The sequence below is a fragment of the Hipposideros armiger genome, unplaced genomic scaffold (genome assembly GCF_001890085.2).
Source record: "Hipposideros armiger isolate ML-2016 unplaced genomic scaffold, ASM189008v1 scaffold_236, whole genome shotgun sequence".
NCBI classification, from domain to species: domain Eukaryota; kingdom Metazoa; phylum Chordata; class Mammalia; order Chiroptera; family Hipposideridae; genus Hipposideros; species Hipposideros armiger.
Window position 1 is genome coordinate 2,037,828 of NW_017731586.1, and position 16,960 is coordinate 2,054,787.

The 16,960-nt window shown below is 38.1% G+C and overlaps 1 protein-coding gene across 1 annotated transcript in view; it reads left to right on the top strand.

Moving 5' to 3' along the window:
* Window positions 1–16,960, top strand: part of LOC109389519 (putative homeodomain transcription factor 2) — an 85,893-nt gene that overhangs the window by 8,687 nt on the left and 60,246 nt on the right. The window lies entirely within an intron of this gene.

Consider the following 16,960-nt stretch of genomic DNA (forward strand, 5'->3'; position numbering starts at 1 on the left):
CTACTTTCTCTCTCAAGATTTGACTACACTAGGTACCTCATATAAATGGGATCATACAGTATTTGTCTTTTTGTGACTGGCTTATTTCACATAGCATAATATCCTGAAGATTCATTCATGTTATAGCATGTTACAGGATTTCTGTTAAAGCTGAATAATATTCTTATCATATGTATATATACTACATTTTCTTTATCCATTCATCCATTGGTGGACATCTGGTTGCTTTTGTCTCTTGGCTATTGTGAATAGTGTTGCTGTGAACATGAGTGTGGAAATATCTCTTCAAGACCGTACTTGCACTTCTTTTGGGTATATACCTAAAGTGGGATTGCTGGATCATATGGTAGTTCTATTTTTAATTTTTTGAGGCATCTGCATACTCTTTTCCATAGTGGTTGCACCACTTCATCATTCCACCAACAGTGGACAAGGGTTCCAATTTTTCTACATCATTGCTAACACTTGTTATTTTCTGTTTTATTAGTAGTAGCCATCCTAATTGGTGTGAGGTGATATCTCCTTATGGTTTTGATTTGCATTTCCTGAAGGTTAGTGATATTGAGCATCTTTTCATATGCTTGTTGGCCATTTGTACATTATCTTTAGACAAACATCTATTCAAGTTCTTTGCCCATTTTTAAAATTATTTGTTTTTTTTGTTTAGTTGTAGGAATTCTTTATATATTCTTGATATTAACTCCTTATCAAATGTATAATTTGAAAATATTTTCTCGCATTCCATCAGTTGCCTTTTCACTCTGTTGATGGTATCTTTTGATGCACAAAAGTTTTTAAGATTGATGTAGTCCCATTTGTCTATTTTTTCTTTATTACCTGTGCTTTTGGTGTTATATCCAATAAGTCATTGCCAAGTCCAATGCTTTGAAGTGTTTACCCTAAGTTTTCTTCTAGGAGTTTTATAGTTTTAGGTCTCGCATTTAGGTCTTTAATTCACTTTGAGTTATTTTTGTATATGATATAAGATAAGGGTACACCTTTATGTTTTGCATGTGTGTATCCAGTTTTCCCGGCACCATTGATTGAAGAGGCTGTCCTTTCCCCATTGAGTGGCTTTGAAATTCTTGTCAAAGATCATTTGACCATATATGTGAAGGTTTATTTCTGGACTCTTCTGTTCCATCGATCTATTTGTCTTTATGCCAGTACTACACTGTTTTAATTACTATAGCTTTGTAATATGTTTCAAAATCAGAAAGTGTGAGTCTTCCAACTTTGTTCTTCTTTTTGAAAATTATTTTGGCTATTTGGTGTCCCTGGAGATTCCATATGAGTTTCAGGATGGGTTTTTCTGTTTCTGCAAAAAATACCATTGGAAGTTTGATGGGGATTGCACTGAATCTGTAGATTGCATTGGGTAGTGTGGACATCTTAATAATATTAAGTCTTCCAATCCTTGACCACAGGGTTTCTTGCCATTTATTTTGTCTCCTTAATTTCTTTCAGCAATGTTTTGTATACAGTAGCTGTTTTAATGTCCTTGCTTACCTACTCTATCACCTTTGTCATTTCTAAGTAACTGATTTTTCTCCTCATTATGGGTCATATTTTCCTGTGTTTCTTTTCTTTTTTCGTTTTCTGTTTTTACATGCCTACTAATTTTGGTTTGGATGCCAGATTGTGGATTTTATTGTTTGGAGCTGGCTTTTCTCTGTATCCTTTTAAATATTTTGAGCTTTGTTCTGGGACACAGTTAAGTCACTTAGAAATAGTTTAACCCACCATGGCTTGCTTTTTAAGCTTTGTCAGGTGAGACCTGAGCATCCTTTAATACAAGGCTAATTTGGCTTTATGACTGGGGCAATACCCTTCTGAATATTCTAGCTGTTGTCCATCATTACAGGATTTCTCCACTCTGGCTGTGAACCCTTACCATTTCTGTGTGAACTTTGGTTAATTGTTCTACCTGCTTTTTTGGGTGGTCCTGTCCCTGGCTTAGGTAGTTTTTCTGTATACATGTGCTGATCAATACTCAGCTGAAGACTCCGGGAATCCTCTGCAAAGCTCCAGACTCTCTTTGTTATGCGCTTTCTCCTTTCTGGCACTTTGCCCTGGGAACTCCAACTGCCTGAACACTTAAATCTGTCTTCTCAACTTGTGCTTCTCACCAGGCTGTGGTTTTCCTTTTCTAGCACTGTGTCGTGGAAACTGTGCAAGCAGTACACTTGGGAGGTCATAGGACTCACTTTTTGTTTCCTTTTTCAGGGATTACTGTCTTGTTTTGCCTGTTTCCCAATGTCTGGAAACATTTCACATATTTTGTCCATTTTTTTAGTATTTTTTAGATTGTATTGGGGAATCAGGGAAGGGGAACAGACAAGTTGCTGTCCTTTTGCTCGTCAGTCTAGTTGTGGAAGACATCGCTTCACTGGACCATGTTGGTATTATCATTGCGCTCTTCCTGGATGAGGCAGTCGGTTGCTGGCAGCTCACACCTGCTGCTGGCCAGCCCCATTGCAGCCTACGCCGTCTCCGGCGACTCACAGCAGCCCAGCTCTAGGTCGAGCTGTTGTTCACCATCTTAGCAGTAGAGGGCGCAGCATCACTGGCCCATGTGAGATCCGAACCGGGACCCTGCTGCTCAGAGCTGGCATCCCAAGCCAACTCTTAACCAATGCGCTACTCGGCCGGCCACAATTTTTTAGTTTTTAAGGTGGGGGGATTAATGTGGTCCCTGATACTCCATTGTGGCTAGAAGTAGAAGCTCCTGTATATTAAGTTTTAAAGTAATAATTTAAATAGAAAATACATAAAGTAGGGCTGGCTGAGTGGCGCGTTGGTTAAGAGCTGGCTTGGGATGCCAGAGGCCCCCAGTTTGGATCCCACATATGAGGGCCAGGGACGCTGCCCTCTACAGCCAAGATGCTGAACAACAGCTCAACCTGGAGCTGGGATGCCGAGAGTCGCCGGGGACTGCGTAGGCTGCAGCTCCTGCTGCAGTGGGTTGTCCTGGGCTACCGTGTGTAGCCAGCAGCCCGCGTGAGCGACCATCCAGAAGCCGGCGACTGATCTGATTCGGCCGGGAAGAGTGCAATGATGTATATTTTGAGTAAATGAATGTGTTTATGTTCACCTTCCTCAACATTCCTATTTCACTTGAAACAAATGTTCTTCCATTTTCTTCTTTTATAAACCCACTTCTCCTTGAAAAAAAGAGTGAGTGTGAAAAACATGACTAGATTATTACTAGGGGACATTACTGAGAAGTGTTTATTTCTCTAAGGGTGTAATAATTTCATTTTTACCATTATCATTGGAAAATATTCACAACAATAACTAAAAATACTGTTAGGATCCACTTAGGAACACTAGACAGCACTTCAACACTACTTTTGAGAGGCGTTTTAAACAAAAAGTGAACAATAAAAAGCAAAAAAATGCAAAAAATCATCACTAAGTGGACCACAAAAAGAACACTTGTTTACAGTTTGAAAGCTGTCTTGAGAAGACAGTGTATCACCTTGTTTGACCTCAGCTGGAAACATGCACATCAGGCAACTAAAAATTTTTGCTACTCTATGTATGTCTGCAAATGGCCAGGAAAATATTGTGAGTATTGATTTTGAGCTTACAGATAAAGCTTTGCTGGCAGGCAAATTTACAAATAACAGAATCTGCAAATAATGAAAATGGACTGTATTAGGTAAGAGGTCCAATATGTTAAATGAACATTTTGAAATATGTTTACATAATTAAATCATATTTATGAATATTAGGGTTCCATTTTACTGAAGCTATAATTCTTTGGAAATTGAGAACTAAAACTGTTTCAAGTTGTAATTTTTATCAAAGTTCTACAGATAGTGTTTTAAGAGGACAATTCTGGTACTAGTTCCAGTGTGTATGTTTTCCCACACCACCAGGCAGTTCTCTAGTACAAGTTTGGGTGTCCTATAATTCAACTCACTTGTGACCCTGTCTACCTCGAAATAGTATCACATCCCAGAGGTTAAGGGCTTAGTCCCACAAGACTGCCCTCTGTCCCCTTTAGATGCCAATCACAAGTCCCACCTTGTCACCTGCGCTTCTGACTGACTTATAGATCAGAAATTCCCACAACCCCCTCATTGGGTTCCATTAAAATCTAGAGTGGCTCACAGAAGTCTGAAACATTTTACTTACTAGATTACTGGTTTACTTTAAAAGGATATAATTCAGGAACAGCCAGATGGAAAAGATGCACAGGTCAAGATACGAGAATGTGGGAAGGGGTTTGGAGCTTCCATGCCACTCTCCCAGAATTTCCACATGTTCAACAACCCAGCCAGAAGCTCTCCAAACCCTGTCCTTTTGGGTTTTAATAGAGGCTTAATTACATAGGCATGATTGGTTATATTATTGACCACTGGTGATTGAATGCAATCTCCAGCCCCTCACCCCTTCCAGGAGTTTGGGGATGGGGGAGGGGTTGGTAGGACTGAAAGTTTCTACCCGTTAATCACACATTTGGCTTCTTGGGCCACCAAGCTCCCAAATTTAGGTGCTTTTCAAAAGTCACCTCATTAACATAACAGAAGACACCTTTATCACTCATCATAGGAAATTCCAAAGGTTTTAGGAGCCCTGCACCAGGAATGGAGACTATAACCAAATATGTATTTCTTACTGTGAATCGAAATATCACAAAGAGATACTTACACAAATTTAGAAAAAATAGCAGCCCTAGAGCTCCTTCCCCACATTTTCCTTTTCCTGGGGGCAAATACTTTCAATTGTTTTAGTTTACCTGCATTTGTAAAGATACTTATGTGATTTCCAGTCATCTGTTGGGGCATGGAGAAGTGGTCACACAGTTGTATGGAGTGAGAATAGCTTTCAACTTGTCCTCCTTCTAATCCCACCTTTACTCCCACTTCCATTGGTGCCTGAGCCACAGTCCTTGAAACTTTTTATTTTTGTGGTGTAAATTGGGTTGATATTCATTCTCCTTTCTCCACTATCATTTTCTGCTTTCTCAGATCTTCTAGGTCAGTTACTAATCATGTATCTTCTTTCAAGCTCCATTTTTGTTTTGTTTTCTTTCTGTGCTTCCTGTCCTCGTGTGTGTATGCCGTTGCTGTCCTTTCAGTTACATATTGTAAGGGAGTGAAGTTAGATGCTTGTGTTTAGTCTAACATTTTTCTTTTTCTGGCAGTTTGAAATATTTAAACCTTAAATCACTCTGTAAGTAATTAAGTAATTTGAACACCATTACTTAGGTGTTCTCACAATTTAATTTCCTGTGGTCATCTGGGTCTAGAAGAATCCAAAGTAACTTGTCAATAGGTCAGAACAAGGAGAAATTTATTTTGACAGAGGAAATGAAATAGCACCAGGACTAGAGGGCAAGCACAAGAGTGTATTGCATGCTTGGGATTGCTGGATATGTGTATGGATGGCAGATAGGAGAGGGTAGGTAAGAGGTCATATGCAGAAGAAGGCAGAGATGATGGATGCTACTGATTGTAAAGGCAATAAATCTATGAGCAGACTAGAAGAAGGGTCTTTTGTATACTGTGCTGATTAAACTCTTTTCTTAGGCAATGAGAAATCATTAGAGATTTTTGAGGAGAAAAACATGATACGGTCAGTATTTTAAAAAGATAAATGGTGAAAGTGAAGAAATGATTAGAGGCTATTAGTCTTGGTAATAGATGATATAGGCTTGTACCAAGTCTGTCATAGTGGGACTGTGAAGGGGTTATATGAGAGATGTTTTTGGCAGTAGGACAAATAGACTATATTGACTTATTCCTTCATATTTATTGAGTCATTCCTATGTTCTAGGTGTAGAATTGATGGTGGTGGGAAAGAGAAGAAAGATTTTAGGATTCATTGCTTGAGTAGCAAATAGAGTAAAGAGGAGTAGCTTTGAGAGGCGAAAATGCATCTGATTTTTTCTTGGAAGTAGTTGTAACAGGTTCATAGAAGAGCTTTATGGTCCTGTATTTTTTGTTTAGTATCTTGAATTTATAAGAAAAATTGAAACTGGTTTTCTTCCCTTTACTTCCTTTTGTTAGAAATAGCAGAAGTAAAAGTTTAACTTTTTTGCATTTGGTGCTTAAAAATAAGTGTTAAAAAAAGTAAATGTAGGTATTTCCGAGTTAAAGTACAATCACAGAATTTTCCTTCACTAAAACCAAATGAAAGAAGGAAAAGTGGGTGGCTGAGGAGAGGGCAAAAAAAAAGAATAGAAGTGGACAAAAAAAGGACTACGTGTAACCTTATGCAAACACTTCAAAAGTAGAGGCCAAGGAAAGAATGAGAAGATACAGGGTGTGTGGGGCAACGCTTGTAATTCCAGTCACATATTCCAGAAGTCAGACTAAGGAAAGATGAGGCCTACAAAACATTAAATTCTCCCTTCCCCCATTTCCTATGGGTTATAGAAAAATATATTAAAATCAATATCCAGCTCTCAAACTGAAGTGTGTGTGCGCACAGAAATAAAAATGGTCCCAGCGAAGGTGATGGATGTTGAGGTGAGGTTGTCATGAAGAACCTAACCTGTTGGATAGCAGAGTAAGTAGGAGCTCAGTTTAGCACTTCCCATGTTAAATGTGACAAAGATTAAAAAAACAAAATAGCATGACAATTTTTTTTTTTAAGATTTTTATTGGGGAATTGGGGGGATGGGAACAGTGCTGGGGAATTAGGGGAAGGGGAACAGACAAGTTGCTGTCATTTTGTCTTCAGTCTAGTTTTGGAGGACGTTGCTTCACTGACCCAAGTTGGCACCATCATTGCGCTCTTCCCGGGCGAGGCAGATCAGTCTCTGGCTTCTGGATGGCCGCTCATGGCGGCTGCTGGCCGCTCATGCTGGCTGCTGGCTACACACGGTAGCCCATGGCAACCCACTGCAGCAGGGGACTGCAGCCTATGCCATCACCGGCGACTCACAGCAGCCCAGCTCCAGGCTGAGCTGTTGTTCAGCATCCTAGCTGTAGAGGGCAGTGTCACTGGCCCTCATGTGGGATCTGAACCAGGGCCCTCTGGCGTCCCAAGCCAGTTTCTTAACCAGCGTGCTACTTGGCTGGCCCGAGAATGGCAGTTTTGCAGTTCTTTTTATGCATTTGGAATCAGAGGAGAGATTAAGGAGGGTTACATGAGATCCCTTGGTGGTAGATTAAGGAGGCAGGAGAAGGCAAGATGGGGAAATCTCTGTTATTGGATAAAAAGTAAATGGAGAGATATGTCTTTTACATGGGTGGGTACAGGATAGTTAACATTTCACATTTATAGTAAATAGGAACAGTATATGGACAAGATTATGTGTTCCCATGAGGGTGGTATGACTCACCTCCAAGGTTCTAGAAAAGAACATTACTCTCACACGTCAAAGGTACGTTATATTAGATGCACAAGAACAATGGACAGGGCTTACTTAAAGCAAAACTTAACCTTTTACTAAGAAAGTTATAGGTCTGGTGCGTGACTACCCACTAAGACCTGCCCAGTTAGGAACTTATAATCAGATCATCCAGTGAGTTTACTTTGGGTCACTCAGCTTGTCGGGCTTGACATGTGGCCCCCTTAGCTTGTCAGACTTACTGCATAGTCCCTCTTTTCATTCACAGGGAGGAATAAACGTTCCTCTATCCTCAAGATTTTTTTCAGGAGCTAATAAATAAACCTGAGACCGATTAGCAAGAGAAAATGACCAAATTTAATTACATAGTATGGGAACCCCACATACACAGGAGAGCCAGAGACTCCACATGTACAGGAGAGTTTCAAAGACATCGGGAAAATGAGGTATATATGGCATTCTGAGCTAATGATCACCTTAAGGCTTCAGAGGGCGTAAGGTAAGAAGAGCAGTTGTTCAGTACTTAGAAGTTTGTCCTGCCCTAGGGATAGATCAAAAAAGATTATTTCTGGTAATCTCTTACTATGGACAAAGCCCCTAATTAAAATTCTTCTAGGTAGTTAAGGACAGGCAGAATTTCCCTTGAACCTATAGGGTCTTGAACCTTTAGCTCAAAACAATCTGCATACCACAGAGGCATGTTTTGGGAGGTGACTCATTCTGAACCCCTATATATACCCAGCAGTATCAGCTAGATTTGTTTATTTGTTAATAACAATGGCTAAAACTATAAAGATTTATAATCTTGGGTACAAGAAGTAATGAGGTAGGCAGACCAGAACTAGTATGGTGGCTTCACCAAAGTCAACCCATTTACCTTCCTCTCTATGAATTCACCTGGCTTCTTTTCTCCTTGGTGGCTGCTGAGGTTTCAGCCATGCAAACAGCATTCCAGGGAGCAGGAAATGGGAAGGAGGGAAAAACAAAAGGGCTTTTTCCAACTGAGTCAGATTCTTTTAAGGGGCCTACCTGGAAGTTTTTCCTAATACTTGAGATTGTATCTGGACCAGAACACAGTCACAGCCACACCTAGCTGTAAGCAAGGTTAGGAAAAGTCTTTCTTTTGGGCAAGAATGTGCCTAGCAAAATTTTTGCAAAAGGAAGAGAATGGTAGAGTAAGGGGAGTCAATTAGCAATCTTTGGTAATTTTTTACACATGTCCTCTTTTTTATCAAGCATTTCTTATTCCACCCTGACTTCCATCGCCTCCACTCCATTGAAATTGTTCCTGCCAAGGTCATTTCTAACCTCTGTTTTGTTAAGCCCAATGATCTCTTAGCAACCTACTTTATCCTTTTTGAAAGACTCCCCTCTCAGATTCTGTGACATTACGTCACCTTTCTTTCTACTCATTTTCTGTTCTTGGCCTCTTTTACTCCACTTCTTCTGAATAGTAGTAAACTTGGGGCTGGACCCTTTCTTTAATTATACTCTTCTTAGGTGACATAAGTCAGCCACATGCTTTTATTGAAGTGATCTGAGAAAGGCACAGATCTTAATTAAGTGTTCAGCTGTGACAAATGCATATACCTATGTAACCTACCTCTGATTTTAAATATTGACTGTATTTATGGCTCCCAAACTCATATCTCCGTCCCCATCTTTATCTTCACCTTCAGACTCATGTATCTAATTACCTGTTTGACTTCTTTATTTTTTTATTTTAAAGGACTTGAATTTTTTTTTTTTTATTGGAGAATAGTGTTTTTTCCAGGACCCATCAGCTCCAAGTCGAGTAGTTGTTTCATTCTAGTTGTGGAGGGCACATCTCAGTGGCCCATGTGGGGATCAAACCAGCAACCTTGGTGTTGTGAGCACTGTGCTCTAACCAACTGAGCTAACCGGCCACCCCTGACTTCTTTATTTTTATCTCTAGTAGATATTGTCACCTTAACAGGTTTAAAACTAAATTTTTGTATTTACTCTCATAAACCTTTTTTTTTTATGTGCGCCATCTAAGAAAATGGTTCAAGCCAAAAATCCAGACTCCTCTCCCTAATCCTGCCCCCAACCTGCCCCATCCTAGTCAATTCCCACATCTTACTGATTTCACACATAATAAAACTCAAAACTGCCCACTTATTGCCATCTCTGCTGCTTGCTCCTGAGCTTGATAAACTGTCAGCTTCTGCCTGGGACGAAGATTTTCTTAACTAGCCTTACCACTTCCACTCTGAGCTCTTCAGCCCAGTCTGTTCTCTGCAAATCAGACCATCACTGCTCTGCTGGAATCACTTCAGTGCCTTCCTACCTTTATAATACAATTATTTGCTATGGCATCTATGACGCTATGGCCCCTACCTCCCTTTCATACTTCATCTTGAACCACTGTCACCTGATTTCATGCTTCCTTCTTTTCTGTTTCCTAAAAATACTAAGCTCATTTCCACTTGAAGTCTTTGTGTTTTGTTTCCTCTGCTCAGGATGTCCTCTCTCAATTCTTGACATAGCTGACTGTGCTTATCTTTCAGATCTCAATTCACATGTCATCTCAGAGGGGACTTCTTTAGCCATCCTTTCTCAGAGTACCCCACCCCATCCCCGTCACATCTGCTTGTTTATTTCCTTCATGGCACTTGCTCAACACAAAATTATCTTATTCGATGTTCATTTTCTATCTTCTCTCTTTGTGATGTAAATTTCATCAGGGCAGGGACCTTGTTTCTTGTTCAATGTATCGTCAGTGCCTAGAACAGTGCAATATTAGTAAGTGTTCGCTAAATAAATATTTTTATTAAATGATCAAGTTACTGCCTGGAACATCTCTGAAGTAATGCTTTTCAAATTTTATTCATAGCATTTTTGATGACGTATAGTTAGCAATTTTTAATCTCTAAAATCATTTTGAGTATCTGTTAAAGTTTTAAGCCATTTGAATATCATTTAGTGAATTTTTATTTTGATAAAGAGTACCTGGAACACTAATTTAGTTAATGTTTCTACTAGAGGCCAGTAGTAACATATCCATATTTGAGTGGAGTCTGATTGGTTGATGGTAAAAAAAACTTGTGAGTAAATAAGGAAGTTAAAGCCATTTAAATAGATTGTATGTCATTGATTTTTCCATGAGACAATAATCAAATAAAACAAGAAGCACTTACCAAATATACTGTCAATTTGATATTTAAAGGACCTTTTAAATATAGTTTTTTAAAAGCCTAAAAGAACGCTCAAGGAATAGTAGAGATTTTGTGGGTACATGCTGAATTTAAGAAACCCTAAAATTTAAAAAGTTACTTTAAAGGACATACAGGATGAGTTGGTTGTACCCATCAGGAAGTTCTACAGTGCACTTTGTGCGTAGTAATAAGATTATAGGGATTCTGTTAGATTTCACAGTAGCACAAATGTTTTTGTAAATACAGGTTTAGAGAGAAGTTAGTTGCCTGTAGTTTTTCTTCTTAGATTAGGTGTTATCTTCTAGCCCAAAATACACAGACTATGCACTGGTTCCATGAAGGAAAATTAAAATTACAAATATTCCTTTTATGAACTGATATAATAGAAAATGTATAGCTCTGTTTATTAGACCTCATTTTGCATTTCATTTTTCTATCCTAAGATTGAAAACAACTTTAAACATTACAGTATGTGGTATTTATTCTTCACAACATTTTTATGAAATAATATCCTCATTCCAGATGACGAATTAAAAACTTTCCAAGAAATTATAACTATTTATAGGTCACATGATTAGAAAATAGCAGCCCTAAAACTAGTATAGTAGTCCTCCCTTCTCCATGATTTAGCTTCTTTCTGTTGCCTGGGGTCGACTGCAATCTAAAAATATTAAATGGAAAATTTCAGAAGTAACAATTCGTAAGTTTTAAATTGCTCATTGTTTTTGGTAGATTATGAACCCTCGTAACGTCCAGCTGTGTCCAGGGGGACATGAATTATCCCCTTTTCCAGCGTGTCTGTGCTGTAGACGTTCCCTGCCTGTGAGTCACTTAGTAGCCATCTTGGTTATCAGACTGACTGTCCTGGTATCGCAGTGCCTATGTTCAAGTCACCCTCATTATACTTAATGCCCCAAAGCCATGCACATAACTCTTGTTACAGTTCTGTTTTATTAGTAGTTACTGTTAATCTCTTGCTATGCCTCATTTATAAATTAAACTTTATCATAGATATATATGTACAGGAAAAAACATAGTATATATAAGGTTCAAGGTTCAGTACTGTCTGTGGTTTCAGGCATCCACTGAGGGTCTTGGAATACATCTTCTGTAAATGGCGGGGTTGGGTGCGGGCACTAGAAGGCTTCCCTCTATGAGAGTGTCATGTTTTTGTAACTTCAGTATCAGTATGAAGAATTGGATTTGAACCTTAGCATTTTTTACCTTTTTAAGGGCAGAACAGCTTTGTTCCTAGTTTCTGAAGTCTAAAAATGGCTAATTTTAGCTGTGGAGGAGGCAACTGAGTTATATTTAACTTTAGCATTTTAGGAATGGAGTTAGATTAGACTTGGCAGAATTGACCTTAACTCCTTTTTATTGTACCTTTTAGGTCTGCAAATCATTATATATTGGTTGATTAGGTCATACATTGGTAAATAAATCTGTCATATTTATAATACTTCACAATATTTTTGTACCTCTTAGTGTTAGGAAAGAGCATGATTTCTGTGTTTATGTTTATATTGGGGTAGTGCAGGCGTTGGACTGGTACAATTTTCTTTTTTTTTTTTTAAAGATTTTTATTGGGGAATTGGGGGGATGGGAACAGTGCTGGGGAATTGGGGAAAGGGGAACAGACAAGTTGCTGTCGTTTTGTTCTTCAATCTAGTTGTGGAGGACGTTGCTTCACTGGCCCAAGTTGGCACCATCATTGCGCTCTTCTCTGGCGAGGCAGATCAGTCACCGGCTTCTGGACGGCCGCTCACTGCGGCTGCTGGCCGCTCACGCTGGCTGCTGGCCACACACGGTAGCCCATGGCAACCCACTGCCACAGGGACTGCAGCCCACGCCGTCGCCGGCGACTCATGGCAGCCCAGCTCCAGGTTGAGCTGTTGTTCAGCATCTTAGCTGTAGAGGGCAGTGTCACTGGCCCTCATATGTGGGATCCGAACCGGGGCCCTCTGGCATCCCAAGCGAGTTCTTAACCATCGCGCCACTCGGCCGGCCCGGACTGGTACAATTTTCAATTCTGGGTCCTTAAATTTATTCATCTGTGATGCTGGTTTGGTTGCCAGCATTTTTATTTGGTTTATAAACGTTGTGATTAATACAGTTGACCCTTAAACAACTCCTGTTTGAATTGTGTGGGGCCACTTATAAGCAGATCTTTTCAATAAATGTACAGCTGGCCCTCCATGTCCAGGGGTTTCATATCCGCAGGTTCAACCAACCGCAGATTCAACCAACTGCAGATCCAAGAAAGTATTGTATTTTCCATCAGTGGTTGGGAATCCGCAGATACAGATCGTCAACTGTATGTATTGTCCTGCGCCGTTTGATTTAAATCCTTTTTTTAAATCTTGAGCATACACGGATTACAGTATCTGCAGGGGTCCTGGTACCAAATGAGATATCGAGAGACGACTGAAGTTTTGGGGGTGTCAAAAGTTATGTGCGAATTTTCTGCTGCACTGGGGTCAGCGCTCCTAACTCCCGCATTGTCCCGCATTGTCAGGGTTGGCTGTATATACAAAAAACGACAGGAGAATGCAAAGATAATAAAGACATTGTACTCCTTTTTAAGAAACTATGGATAGGGTTGGAGGCACCTATAGACAAGTAGAATATATTAAGTGTAATGGGAACACAGAACAGGATGAGAAATCTTTAATGGAGGAATTTTGGAGAAACTTGTAGAGAAAGTGGAATTTAGAAGGCCTTCTTGAAATTCCCCTTGTTTTTGAAAGAGAAGTGTTAATAATGGCACAAAGGTGGAAATGTGGTATGGTTGAAACATAGGATGAATGAGAAAACAGTGAGCAATAAAGTTGGGTAAGTCGGTTAGGGTGAGATTTTAGAGGGTTTAAATACAATTCTAAAGGGTAGAATCAAAATATGATTCTAAGGGCAGTAGGGAGTGATATAAGGTTGGTTGTTGAATAGGATAACAACTAGTTCAGGGCCTGAGGAGATTTACAGAAACTACCTTTTAAAAATAACATGTTTTCCATTTTGTCTAACAGTTTATACTGTGTTGAATTCCATATATGTAACACTGATTTAAAATTAACATTCATGATTATGGGTATGCTAATAAAGGAATTCAGAGGAACTCCTGTACATTATTCAAACTGTTCCTGTTTTACTTTTATTGAATTGTGGAATGTTTGGCTAGATGGCACCGATGAGAAACTGAGGCCCAGAAAACTCAGAAACTTACTCAAAGGCACACAGCTCTTAATGTCAGAACTTGGATCTAGAACCTAATTCTCTGAAGCTTAGTCATTGATTTTTCTCTGCTCTACTTCCTCTACTGCATATTATAGTTTACAGGCTACTTAATAAGACACAAAGAAAGAAATATGCCTCCCCCCCCCCTTAAGAATGTTTACATATGATGCATTTTTATTTAAGTGCCAGATTTATTATTATTAGTACAGATCAGTGCTGGAAGAGACATTAGTCTTTAACATTTTTTAGGCTAAATGAATACTTGTAGGAACCCTCATCTTAGAGGAAGTAGGATTTGAGCTTATTTAAAAGGATAAATGAGTGGAGAAAAGGAGTGGGAATAATAGTACAAGCAAAGCGTCAGGGGTGAGCATAAGTTGTTTTCTGAGCATAGTGTGAGTCACCCTGGAACAGAAATTTGTTATAGAATAATGAGAGAAATACATTGTAACATGTAGTATTTGGTAGATTGATTTTTTTCTAACAGGGAATGATTAAAAACCTACATCTGTACAAAGAATACTCCTGGGCATTACTGTATTGATAGTGAGATTCTATAAGACAGATTTAACATACCATCTCTTCGTAGTCATCTTTTTCCTGCACCCTGGTCTTTTTGTGTGGACCCTGACATAGTCAAGAATAATTTCAGATGTTTTGACAAGGTATAATGATTAAAGCAGTTAAACAGAGAATTACCTCAGAGAAACTGACTATATATTGGATTGTCGGGAAAGTCATGACGCATTTTTGCATTGAAAAACATAGAAAAAAACGTCATGACTTTCCCGAGGACCCAAAAGTAAGATTTAATGTTATGCTCTTGGATTTATAATTGGATTATTTCCATATCTTAATACCCATCCTTCTATCAGATCAGTTGATCAAAAAAACCCATTAAGATTCTCTGTTCAGGTGTCCCATAAGCTTTCTGTGTTTTTTCCCTGTAAATTAACTTTAATACCATAATTCAGCATTAAAAGTTAATTAACATGCACTATCATGATAATAGAGACTATAAACCTGTATTCCTGGACTGACAGAATCGAAGAAGTTAGAAAGGCTTTAGAAATAATCTTTATTCATGAAATCATTTGTTGATTTATTAATTTTTGTTGTTTATACTCATGTGAAATTTGCGTGTCTCTGACTACACTTTGTCAGATGTCTGATTCAGAAATCTATCTCAGCATGCTGTAAAACCTGTTTTAAAAATAGGTATGAGCCACCCTGTGTCACTGAAATGTTGTTGACACAGTGGAAAAACTATTAAATGAGTGTACAGCAAACTTTACCATTACTAAAGAAAGGTGTTTTCTTTTTTAAAAAAAAAATTGACTGAATTTTCATTTCTGAAAATTCAAATAAATATAATTGAAATATTTAGAACATTTTTTATACCTATTGTACTGTTTTAGTTGATTTTTTTGAAATTTATTTCTAAGTATAGTTTGGTATAAACCAAAGTACTTAGAAAATTTTTCTTTCAGATCATTTTATTTGAAGCAGGCAACATTTTCTGCACTTTCATTGAAGATTTTAAAAAGCTATTACTATTTATATGTGACCATTTAAGTATTCCCTAATATATTAAATATACATTTAATAGATTGGGTGAATAAAGATTTTTTTCACATTGTATAAATGTATATTGTTTACATACATTAGGAGTAATGTATTAGGAGAGAGGATCTTTATCTTGGTAGGTAATATGGAATTTTTGTCAGTAAAGATTGGGTAAAGTGAAAGGAGGTTAAAGTGAAAAGTTGACTTTCTCATACTTTTTGTACTGCTTTTTGTAGTTTGCATTTGTCAAGGCAGCCCAGGAGTAGGGAAAAGGAGAATTATAATTAGTTTGGAAAACATACACAATTGTCTTGACAAACAAATAATAACAAAGGTGTAATATTGTACTCAGTAGTCCCCTAGCAGAATCAATGGAGAACAAAACCTCTGGGGTGAAATGTGGTTAAAGCTAATAAGTCACTCCAGGACAGGAAACCCAAACTGGAAAGATTTAAGTCAATAAGGGAGAACTTCCAAAAAAAAGCCCCGGTGAGAAAAATGGAGGTACCCATCCCTGACTGAGAAACTTCAGTGGAGGTGAACTTTGAAATCTAAATAATCCATATCTATGTAGTTGAGAATTGACATTGTGATTTTATGATAATCAGGTAGGTATTTTTATTTTAAATGTCAACAAAAACTGATTGCATGTATACCTTCTCTAAACTGTTTGCCAAGTTTAAAAATGGAAATATAAATACCAGTTCATGGAATGCACAATTTTTTGATATAAAAATTAATGATATAAAACCAAGGTTACTCTACCCAGCAAAGCATCACTTAGAATTGAAGGACAAAGAGTTTCCCAGACAAGGCAAAGCAAAAGGAGTTCATCATCACCAAACCAGCATTATAAGAATCTCAGGATTCTTTTGCTGAGGGATGGATAGGTACAGTTATTTCTATTGTACAAGTGAAAGAAACAGGTCAGAGAGATTAAGCGACTCCTTCAATATTACATATTAGACAGAGAAAGACAATATTTGAATCCAGGTCTTTTGACTCTATGCTCCTCCTATAACAAATACCAGGGCATTTGTCAGGAATTTCAAAACATAGTTTGCTTGAATTCGATCAGTGAAAGACAGAATCATATTTTAGGAAAGATAATAAAATAATCTGATCTATACCACTGTCAAAAATACAGGCACTAAGTAAATTCTGCTTTAAATTTTAGAGGTTGATCATTTGAACATTTGAACTTGCCGATAATAATTTTCACTATATTTCAATCTTAATATGCTCCCAAGAATGATACATAAACTTTTAGTATTTTATTTACTCGGGGCAAACTATAGTGGTAGCATCTCTACAGCTGCAGATCTGTATGTGCTGGGCTCAGCTCAGCAGGATGCTTTACTTCCAGTATTTCCCTGAGATCCTGGTGGCTTTAAATGGTCCTGTTTGTAATGAGTTCTGGGGCAAGTATATGTGTTGGAACCTGTTGACACCATACTTGAGGTGCCCTCCATCCAGCTTGGATTTACAACTAGAAAAGTATTCCAGAATTAACTGGAATCAGTCTGGAATTAATTCTTCCTAGAAATTAATTCTTTAAAAACTGTTTTTATAGACATTAAAAAGATGAAATGGTCTGTGGTAAATTTCTAAATATTAGCAAATTGTGATATCTGGGAAGATATTTAATGTAAATTAATTAGGTTTCTCCAGTTAT